Raw genomic sequence first — 12,474 nt, forward strand, 5'->3', positions numbered from 1 at the left:
ATTTTTGTTCATAGGATAGATCGGAGCTGGGGAATGAAGAAATCTGGGTTTTTTTCGAGATTTTTTATGCACCTCGATAGAAATCGATAGGACTCGATGATACGGGGCTTTGGGATTTTTAGGACCTACCTTGATAGTCCTCGATAAGACATACGTGGCTTTGGGATTTTTAGGACCTACCTCGATAGTCCTCGATAGGACTCGATGATACGAGGCTTTGGGATTTTTAGGACCTACCTCGATAAGACTGGATGATACGGGGCTTTGGGATTCTTAGGACCTACCTCGATAGGAATCGATAGGCCTCGATAGGACTCGATGATACGCGGCTTTGGGATTTTTAGCACCTACCTCGATAGGCCTCGATAGTAACCAGATGATATATTGCTTTGGGATTTTTAGGACCTACCTCGATAGGCCTCGATGGGACTCAATAGGCCTCGATAGTTTCTGCCTCGATGGGACTCGATAGGCCTCAATAGTAACTGCCTCGATAGTTACCATATTTTTTTACATTTTTTTCTGTTTTTTTTTTCAGATACCTGACCTTATTGTGCCATTGGAGAAGCACTTTCTTGCCATGTCACTTATAGGGGTAATGCCTACTTGGATACCCTTATACAACAGTTTAAGAGGCATGGTCTTATGGAAAGGGCACAGGCATGCCCGTTGGGACAGTTCTTTAAGGCGAAGCCGTTTAGTTTTTCTGGGGTTCTGCTGCATCAGCTAATGTTGCATAAGGTAGAAAGCAAGAAGCCTGAAGAGGGTCAGTTCTACATGGGCAACACTCTGTGTAGATTTGGTATTGCAGAGTTTCCCCTAGTTACTGGGCTAAATTTTGGGAAATCACCGTCCCCAGATAAGTTGAAAGAGCATCTTTCAAGTGATCGAATCATTCAGGAATATTTTAATAGTGATTCGAAGGTTAGTTTTGGTTAGTTGGAAGATGCTTTAAAGGCCTCGACAAACCCAGAAGATGCATTTAAGCTGGGTTTGTGCTATTTGATAGAGGGGGTACTGAATGCCCCAGAGAAGACAACGACGATATGGGGTGATTCCCTGAGGATGGTTGAGGATCTTGATTACTTTTTCAAGCATCCATGGGGGAAGTTGTCATTTAAAAAGGTTAACAAAGGAGTTCAGAAGGACATGAAGAAGCAATTGAAACACTACAAGGAGAAAAAGAAAGAGGGGTCAAGCAAAAAACAGAAGGAGGCGGAGTATAGTTTCTATAGCTATGCACCCGCGTTTCTTTACTGGGCTTTTGAGGCCATGCCATCTCTCGGGAGTAAGTTTGGTGAGAACAGTGGGAACCAGATACCGAGGATGCTTAGCTGGGCTACGAAGACTGATATCACTATTTCGACAGCTCAGTTAGTTCCTATATTCGCCAACCGCCGAGTAAGTTCCATTTTATCTTGTTAAATGTCACAAATTAATTGATTAACGATTTATTTTATTAAAGTTTTCCTGACACATGTCATTCAACCATGCAATTAGTGGTATTTTCCATGCTGAAGCCACATCTCGGTGAGGTAGTCTACTACAATAGCCTCCCAGAAGTTGATTCCAGGTTATTCCTTGAGTTAGAATCAACTGTGGGGGAGGCTGGGACTACAGCGGAGGAAGTAGTAGTACCTGAGAAGGAGACAGAGAAGCTGGAAAAATTTGCAAATGAGGCCTCCATTTTTTACGAGGATGTCCCGAGGGTAGAGGAGGGCACTTCACAGGCCTGTGCAGCTTCCTCTAGTCAGGTTGCCCAGCCTGAGTATGAGCAATTGATGCAGAGGCTCAGGAGGGTTGAGGAGGGCCAGGCAACCTTACTTCAGAATCAGGCTACGATCATGGCTCAGTTGGCACAGCTGCTTTCGCTGGTCTCAGGTCGATCCACTGACGTAAAATCAGATACAGAGTCTGATATCTTGCCTGCAGATTACGAGCCCGGTGATCAACCCTCCACTCCACAGGCCCAGACATCTGTAGTTGCCAGTGATGCTGACAGTCCCAGTGTATGAGCACTACAGCCTGAGGAGGCAGCTGGCCTTGAAGTTGTCAGGAAGAAACGTAAGCCCAAGCGTTTTGATGACTTCACTGACCCAACGACGAGGATGAGACAAGATAAACAAGGGCTAGTTGCAGAACCTTTGAGGAAGTGCGACCCGCAGCAGGAGAAGAGCTTCCATAAATGGATAATCAGGAAGATCGACAACAAGAAAGATCGGAACGTCCATACTGGGAAGCACGGTGTCGCATGGTTCTTGCAGTTGCACATAGTCCAGACTTGGCTTTGGGATTCGGTATGTTAATTACATTTATGTTTTCAATTCAATCTTAAAATATATTGATGGTACTAATGAATTTTCATGTTTTTTCAGCATATTGATGTCGCTTTGCACATGCTACGTCGCCGACGCCACTTTTATCATGCTACATCTCAGCAGGATGCTGCGATCATGAACACCACATTCCCCCAAGTGTGCCTAGGTCGTTGGAATCATTTCAGAGAGACCGGCACTAAGTATACATGGGACGACGATGTGCCGAAAATGTTGAAGGGCGATGATAATCAATTCCTCGTATCATGGAAAAATATGAATTAAGTATATTTTGCCTTGCATGTCGAGAAAGCCGCACATTGGATCGCCATTGAAGTCTCCATTCCAACATGGTGCATCAACATTTATGATTCCAACCATAGCGTGCTTAGTCTGACTCTGTTGGAGGAAGTGATCAAGCCTTGGTGCTTATTGTTTCCTTCGTTGTTATGGTGTTCAGGCATGTTTGATGACCATGAGGACCTCCAGGTATCTCCTGAGCATAACACAAAACTTTTTTCATATGCTCGTATTCCTCCGGAGGAGTGTCCTCAGACTAAGACAAGGTATTCCCCTATTTAATTAGTGTATTTTGAAAACTGAATATCAAAGTTATTTTTATCTTGTATTGACACAAAATCGATTATATGCAGTGGGGATTGTGGTATGTTTGCTGTAACGCCCTGGTTACCCCATAACAGTTATGGTAAACCGGAAATTTGACCCGCTACCCGAGTCCTTTGGTTAAAGACGTGTTCTAAGTGTTATTAACAGGTTAAGGTGAAAAATCAATAAGAAGGAAAGTATATATTTTATTGAATACATAAAACTGTACATGGGCCCATAAAAACATTTACAAGTTATTTACAACTCAAAATGGTCATTACTGTTTCAAAATTACAAACTCACCGACCTAAGCCGCAAAAATAGGGTGGTCAAGCGGCCGCATATGTACACATCACCACCTAAGCTCTCCACTCAAGGCTGGGTGAGCTTTTCTTTCCCTTTACCTGCACCACATAGCACCCATGAGTCAAGGCCCAGCAAGAAAACACAATAAAGCATGATATAATATCAACAATGATCATAATAATCATTCAGGACTATCAGTCCAAACAAATAGGTGACAACCGCAAAAGTCACTAAGTTGGGTCCAGCTCCCTTTAGCCTTGTGACGATAGGGTCACCGGGGCTTAATAAATAAGTGAGCTTTTATTAGTTTGAACAGGATAGGTGCATGGTGACTAGTCACCGACATAACCTTCCTCATGACCTTAGAGTCATAACCCTGGAACAGCGTTCCCTAGCCATGTGACAAACAGTCACCGGGGCCTTAAGCCTTGGCTCTAGTAACTAGTCTTAGACTAGACAAGCGCTTACAAGTTTCATCGACCTTAGGGTCGGTCCAGCGTTAATTCCTTAGAGCCATTCAACGCTAATATCGATTAGATCTAATCTTCATTTGGCTCGGCGTTCATGACGCTATGCCATTTCTGACTCTTTAGGTCAGTGTCCCTGACTAGTCAGTACATATACAAGTAAACAACATTCGCTAGCATTTAATAGGCAATCCATATCCACATTTACCAATCAACATGCCTCAATAGCAATCATGCATGTCATATATACACAGGGTGCAGTTTTCTTACCTCCGGTTCGAGCGATAATTAATAATAAGAATGACCCCTGAGAACGATCAACCTTTTGATCCCTTAGCGGTTATCTGGTCATAACCAATTATGGGATTCCATCAATAAAATGAATAATAAAGGGTTCCCAAACCAAAACCTAGCCTCCGAGACATCAAATACTACTAAACCGGGTAGTAGGATCGATTCCGAGGCCTAAGGCTAGCATCCTCGAGCCAAAAACCCATTTCTAGCCAAAATGTCACTAAGGGCCGCGGGCCTCCTTGGCCATGCCGCGGCCCGCCCCTCAAACAGAGGCGGCCTCCTTCGGCACCCTTCAAGGGCCGCGGCCCTCCCTGGCCATGCCGCGGCCCAACCCCCAGTTCAGCCAATACCCTGGTTTTTTCTTCCCCTGCGATTTCCCTTGGAACCAACCTTTCAAACCAAGCTCAAACATCCAATACAACCCCTAAACTTGATCTATAACACTCCCTTATCAAAACCCAAGTTAAACCCCAACCAAGACTTCCATTAATTCCAACTATCCACAAAGAAATCACAAGTTGAAAACTAACACCAAAACAGAGCATACCAGAAAACTAATGGCTGGAAACTTACCTCAAACTCAGGTTGTGATGTGCTTCAATGGTGGAACACTCTCCCAAACTCCCAAGGTCTACTTCTCAAGCTTGATTCCTCAACAAGTGCTTCAAAAATCACAAAGGGAAAAGAGGAGAAGGAAGGTAAGGGTAGGCTCAAGAACTTGCTCTGTTTTTCCCTCTGTTTCACAGCCTAAAGGGTTTATATCTATCCTAGAGGTAAAAATACCATTATATCCCTAGGTCAATTAAGGGTTTCTAAAGCTCCCAAGGGCATATTTGTCCTTCCCAACCTATCTCGTTAATCATAATTAACGCTCTCCAATTCCTGCTATCATCGATAATCCCAAACACCAATAATTTATATCTCGCTACCATTTACTTCCCGGTAATGCTCTAATCATTAAAATCACCCCGAGACTCATTCCGAGCCCCGAACTTAAACCTATTATGACTAGACCGCTAATCAATATTCCAAGATCGTCTCATGCCGAATAGCTCGAACAAACCCACATTATAATGTGGTCTCAACAACATATCACTGACATGCATATAAATATACAAGTATGCCCTCAATAGGCCAAATTATCATCACACCCATGTAATTAAAATATGGACCCACATGCATGCATTTAACATCATATTATAATATAATCCACATATACATGCATTCTATCAATTAATGGCATAATTAAGCAAGTATGTCCCTCCCGGCCTACTAATCCCGCCATTAAACCATATCGGAGAATTCGGGGCATTACATTTGCCATCAAACATATCGAGCATTTGATTGCCAGGCTACCACTTGATACCATTATCGATGAGAACATACAACATTTCAGGGCCAAGTGGTGTGTGGACCTATTCTATCAGAATTTGTCCCTGTGATGCTCTTTACAATTTCCTGATACACATTTTGTATAGTATAGCATATAGTTAGTTTTGTATATTATTTTTTATGAAACAATATTTTTTGAAAAAGTTATTAAATAAAAAACTACTAAATTCACATAATGTGTCTGCCTCGAAAAATCGCAATGGGTCAAACCAAATCTGCCTCGATAGCTAAATAATAATAAATGCATATATTTAGATCAAAACCAACAAAGTATCAAAATCAATTGAATAATTACATAACACAAATTTTTAAATCCTAGCCTTACATGACTTCCTATTGTGCCCACTACCACCACATCTGCTACACTTACGTGGCTTGACGATCTTTTCCCCACGTGAAGCATAGCGGTTTGTCTTTCGCCTACCCACTTTCTGCTTCCTGGGCCTTTCTACAAGGGTTTTCTCAACGTGGACGCCGACATTCGTATCTCTGATGTGATCAGGGATTACCCATTCATCCTCGTTCCCAACATGGTAAATAGTATCTTTATAAGTGTCCCTCAATGCCTCGATTCTATAGTAAGGGGAACACAATGAGTAAATGTTTATGTTTCTTTTTCTGGTTGCAGCAAAAGCATGTACACAGGGTATTCCAATGGTTTGGAACGTGCCACAAGAGCATGATTTTGTTGCCAAGTTCACCTCACCATCACCATTACCATCGACCACAAGAAATTCGTGATGACCAAGGACTTGGACATCCAGGAAAATTGCTTTATTACCTATTTGCTTCAAATCCTTTTCCATCTCAGGTGATAACACGGTTGTTGCTTTTGCAGCTCTTTCACGTCTATCTGCAAACCAAGACTGAAGAGTGAATCTTATGAATTCAAGAACAGTGGCGACTGGAAAGCTCCTTGCCTCCTTGGTTTTATTGTTAAAACTTTCTGCATAGTTACTCGTCGTGATATTGTATCGGTACCAGGAAAATAAGCGCTACTCCACCTTTCAAAGCCAATTCCGTCTAGATATTGAGCAATGGGCGGATAAATTACCTTAATCTTTTCAAAGAACTTGTGAAATTATGTTCTTCGAAATGCGTACGCTGCACACCCCATGATGTCTTGCACGTGGTCAGTTTTGAATTTTGCCACCACATTCATACAGATGTAATGGTAACATGCACCGTGATAGGCATCTGGGAACACAAGCTCCAAAGCATGATTAATGCTTTTATGCCTGTCCGATACAAAAGCAAGGTTCTCAACGTCCCCTATGGCTTCCTTCAATTTTCTCATGAAATAAGTCCAAGAGTTATGGTTCTCACTGTCCACCAATGCAAACGCAATTGGAAACAACTGGTTGTTTGCATCCAACGCAACAGCACAGAGCATGTGGCCACCATACTTATTCTTCAAGAATGTGCCATCCACACAAATTACAGGACGACAGTACTGGAAACCACGCCTAGAAACACCGAGGGAAAAGAAGCAATACAAGAAACGACCATCTTCTGCTACAAAATCAGTAATTGTACCTGGTTCTTATGCTCCAAATGACACAGGTATCCAGGTAACTTGGAGTATGATTCCTCAGGTGTCCCTCTGACATACATAAGAGCCTTTTCTCTACATCTCCACGCCTTCTCATAGCTTATTTCGACCCCAAAATGGTGCTTCATGTCCTCCCTTATGTTGTTTGCCATGTACCGAGTACCATCGGTAGCAAATTTCCTCTTGATTAGGTGCCCAACAACCCACGGTGATGCTTGACGGTGGTCCTTATCTTGAATTTCTTGTGAGCAAGTGTGTAATTCGTTGTATACAGTAATCTCAAACATTTCAGATCGCATTTTTTTCTTACCCCTCAATCTCCAACCATAATCAGGATCCTTGCAGGTAATGTACCACACATCAGTCCCAAATTCTTCACCATAAAGTCAAAATTATTCTTCATCGCAAATATGGATGCTTTGGTTTTCAATTCAAGCTTGTTCTGAAAGAACTTCCCAAGGTGCAATTCTCCTGAAGCTTTGCTGGTTGAGGAATGATGTTGATGTGAGGCCTCTATATCCTCTTTGGTGAACATGGGAGCACTCCATGTTCTATGAACTTCACCTAAGTCCAATGGAGTACTCCATCTAAAACTATCATCGGTTCTACTTGGACCTGGACGACTACTGCTGGTCCCAGTTGTTTGCCGATCTTCTATTCTGCGCTCCTCATCTACCATAACATCTAAACTCTGTGTTGGAAAATCTGCCCTAACATCTGGCCCACCAAGATCTGTTGCATCAGCAACAGGATCGTCGTTGACATAAGGATCGTAGCCATAGGGATCGTACTCCGCCGTGTCATGCACATATGACGGATATCTAACCGGGATATCATCATAGACTATGAAATATGGATTTGTCTCGGGAACACATGTTCCAACGTCACCTTGAGTTCCTTTGAAACCATGACATGGAGGAGAAATGTTCTCTTCAAATCGAACTTCTTTATTAACGCTGGCGGAAGCCGATGCTGTAACGACCCAAATTTCCTAATAAGGTTTAGGACCTTGATTAGGAGGTCAAGAGGGCCATAATTGATTTATTGTGCCATTATATGATTATATGCATGGTTATGTGGATCATATTATTATATGATGATAAAGGCATGCATAGGGGTATATATTTTGTTATGAGGGTATTTTGGTAATTTGGCCCATTGAGGGCATAAATGTAAATATATGTGATAAATGTTGGGACGACATTATTATGTGGATATATTTGGAGCTTGTGATTCGAGGCGATCCTAACAAGCGGTTTAGCGGGATAGTCACAGCGGAGATTTATACCCGGCTCGGGGTGAGCCTAGGGATGTATTTGAGGATATATTGGAAATGATTTGATATTGAGAAATATAATTGGTGATTAGTTAGGTATCGGAAAGTAAGCGGTAAATATTAAAGACACTCGAGGAATTAGCGGGAATTGGGAGTAATGACCAAAATGCCCCTAGAGTGATTTAAAGGTTTAGTTATTATTGGGAGGGCAAGGTGGTCATTTGGCTTACTAAAGGATAAGTTATACTCTGCTTTATAATTTTTGTGGAAGTTGTAGATAGACACAGAAGCTTAAGGAAAAGAAAAGAAGAAGGAAGGAAAGAAAAACAGAACACTTAGAGGTATTACTTTTTCTCTTTTGGCTGGGTCATCTCTTCACCATTCTTAGTGAGTTTTGGAGTTGGAATTCCAGAGTAAGCTCAGGATGGAGCTTGGGGCTAAAGAGCTTGGTGAAGATAGAAGAGCTAGCAGGGATTAGCCAGTCAATTGAGGTAAGTTTCAAGGTTTCCTGATGTGTTTTTCTGAGTTTTATCGAGATGGTTTCTAAGCTTGAGTTTTGGATGGAATAAAGGGATATAAGTTCGAGGAGTTGAAGGGCTTGAGGCTGGTTGGATGCTAGGGATAACTTAAGGTCAAACTTCTCCATAGAAGGTAACAAATTCTGGCTTTGAAGTTCTAAGTTTCTAAGTTTCTGGTTGAATCTTTTAGTTCTTGGGTTCAATGTTTGTTTTCATAGTTTGATGCTGCATGTGGTTAAGTCTTGTGTTATTGGGCCATTTGGGATGAGATATAGGTGATGGTAGACTCAATTTGGTGTGTAGTTGAGGTTTGGAAGGGTTCCAAGGGGTTTTGGTTCGAGAAAATCGAAGAAGGGAAAAACAGGGTGTTGCTGGTCTGTGACTAGTGTTGTAGCGCTAGCCTTTGAGCGCTACAGTGCTAGGCTTGGGCTTTCTGGGCATTTTTGGCTCTGCTAGTAGCGTTGTAGCGCCCTCCTTAGAGCGCTATAGCGCTACCCTGTTTCCAGAAAGGGGTTTTTGGATTATTTCTTAGGTTTTTTGCCCGAGGGCTCAGGGTTTGATTCCACCACCCCGTTTGGTGGAATTAGGGCTTCCCGGGGACTTGGGATTGGTCCTGAGGCTAGGTTTTGGATTTGAGATTTGGTGATGATTCTGATCTGTGGCTGTGACTAGGTGCACGCTAAGGTTCAAACGGGATCGTGCTTGAGGATCAATTGAACGAGCTAGCGAAACCTAAAGGTAAGAAAACTGCACCCGATTATGTGGTTAGGTTGGGACTAAGTGTTCCCTACACTTGTATGCATTATTATGTGGTTGTGATGGGACTAAGGGCTCCCTATATTTGTATGATGCCATAGATGGTATTATGCCATGGGACATAAGATAAACGGCCTAAGGGTGCCGTAAATAATATTTGCACACATGGCGCGACTCGGACATTGGTAGCCGAGGACAGCTTATTAATCACTGAGCTCGGTTAAGCTGGTCGGAGTCAGTGGGTATTACATTGGGGGCGGCCTAAGTGAGCCGAAGACAGTGGGTTAAACAGAGGGAGCGGCCTAAGGGTGCCGACCCTAAATATTGTGTAGTGATTGAGATAAACTGTTGACTATAAATGTGATTGTTGTTGCAATTCTGATAGATATGATATGTTGATTATCTGGATGACAGATTGTTAGTTTGTCAATTGTTATCATTGAATAGGTGAATGTTATGAATTGCTGAATTCTTGATTATGTGTTGTGGAATATCTGGTTGTTGATATTGATCATGCTATGTTATTGCGTTTTCTTGCTGGGCCTCGGCTCACGGGTGCTACGTGGTGCAGGTAAAGGCAAGGATGTGTAGGTTCAACCATGAGTTGGAGAGCTCTGGGGGTGAGGTGTACATTGTCAGCTGCTCGGCCACCACGGTCGAGGGATTGTACAGGGACGGAAACCTAAAATGTGTATTTTGCCATTAGAGTGGCCTGAGTTGTTTATAACTTCTGGAATTTTGTAAATATGTCATCCAAACCCTGTTTTGAGAGTCTATGTATTAAACTTTCATTTTTAACGAAAATAACTTATTTATGACCAAAATCTTTTATTTTTGATCAGTTGATGACTTTAGATTCACAGTTTGTTTAAATGACTTGATTAGCAAGTCTTGCACTATTCTAAACACACAGTGTAACGGTCTTGGTTACCCAAGGCGTTACAGATGCATTTCTTACACCTCCCTTCTTAATCAATGTCACACATAGAGAATGAGCTTCTCTACAGATTTCGATGCTAACCCAATGAATGCACGCACATACCTATCATTTTTTATAACGATAGGTTTGACGGATTGTGATAGGCATGTGTACGGGACCTCAATTTTCAAGTTATGCACACATTTATCCACTTCAAGCTCATCGTACAGAATGTCAAGCAGGTGCTCATACGTCACGCCCTTCTCCATGGGCAGAACTTTATTTTCAGCATCTCTAAAAATCCAATCCTTATTTTCGAGTTCCCAAACACCATTGAATGCAACAAATATGGAAACAGTCGAATCTACAACAAAAAAACAAAACAAAAAAGTCAAAAAGCTAAACTACAACATAAAACAGAAAATATCGATTTCTATCGATATATGTCGAGTCCTATCGAGGTCACACATATCGAGTTTTATCGAGTACAGTCAAGGACTATCGAGGCAAACAATCCAATAAAGTTCTTATACACCTATCGAGTTTTATCGAGTAGAATCGAGGACTATCGAGGCAAACAATCTAATTAAACTCTTATACACCTATCGAGTTTTATCAAGTACAATCGAGTTATTAAATCAAATTAAACTCTTATACACCTATCGAGCCTTATCGAGTACAATCGAGGACCATCAAGGTATTAACATCCTAACACTATCGAGGCACGTCGAGGTCCATCGATGACCATCGAGCCAGCATGCATGCAACACATCAAAACCTATCGAGTTTCATCGAAACTCATCGAGGCAGGAAAAAAATCCAGAAAAAAACGCACGAAGTATCCAAAATTCATTCTGACAGTGAAAAATTGCAATAAAACATGAAGGCATACACAGATCTGTTCGAAATAAAACAAGTAATGTAACCAGACAAGTTTCCTCATTACATATAACAAATATATACTTACCCATACGATTTTTTCATCTAGATCCGAAATCCAAAATGAAGTTTCTTGACTTGAAAGGACTCACAACTTGCCCCTAGATCCGAAATACAAATTAATGGTGGCTGGCTTTTTTTTTTTTTTGTGTACGAGAGTTTGAGAGATAGAGAGGGAAAACATAAGAGATAGAGAGTGAAGACTATGAGAAAAAGAGAGGGAAAATTATGCCAGAGGTATTTTGGGTAGTAACATCATTAGTAGCACCAAAATAAGACTTATATAAAGATAGGGTATTTTTTAAATATAGTGTCACTTATTGCATTAAAACTCAAATTTCTCATTATCATTCTCATCTTCATTTTACTTGGTCATACACGGAGAGATCTACACATAGATTAAAAGGTCATAAATGACCTTGTGAATCTAACAAATCTGATTGTTGGTGTAGGGGCAGATAAGTAATATCACTACAGTTTTAATTAATGTACTAAAGAGACGACTTTTTATATAGTTATGAATGCATTTTATACAAAACCATTGAGAGTGGTCAACTTTTCATGGAGAAAGCTATCTATAGACTATAGTTAGGTGTAAATAGTGTGAATTGCATAAATAAATAAAGTGACAGGCTTTTAAGGTAGAATAATGAAATATGTATCTAAAATATATACGTATTATTGTGGTAGATTAACTTAGTCAATTACATTTATTAAAATATGTATCTAAAATATATACGTATTATTGTGGTTGATTTACACATCGCTATATGTAATATTTTGTTGCATATTTGAAGTGCAAATATCATTAATAATAACACTCTATCTCTAATATTACTATTGAAATAAAATAAAAATCAAATAAGAGTAACATCACAAATATATTTTTGCTATATTTGACCAGCAAAAAAATCTCATGTTGTGTTGTGTTTAAATAAGTTAACTTATTTTAATACCCAACTCCAAAACATGTTTATTTGGCATTATAAATTGTCAAAGGAAATAAAATAAAAAAGGCTAAAAGCCAAGTCTTGTTTATGATTGGGTAGATATTAAAGAAGGTTCTCTAAGCAATATCTGTGTTAGTTTTGTAAGCATTGCAGATTATATCAAAAATCTAGAAGAGAGAACAAA

The sequence above is a fragment of the Humulus lupulus genome, chromosome 4 (assembly GCF_963169125.1).
Source record: "Humulus lupulus chromosome 4, drHumLupu1.1, whole genome shotgun sequence".
Classification (NCBI taxonomy): Eukaryota; Viridiplantae; Streptophyta; class Magnoliopsida; order Rosales; family Cannabaceae; genus Humulus; species Humulus lupulus.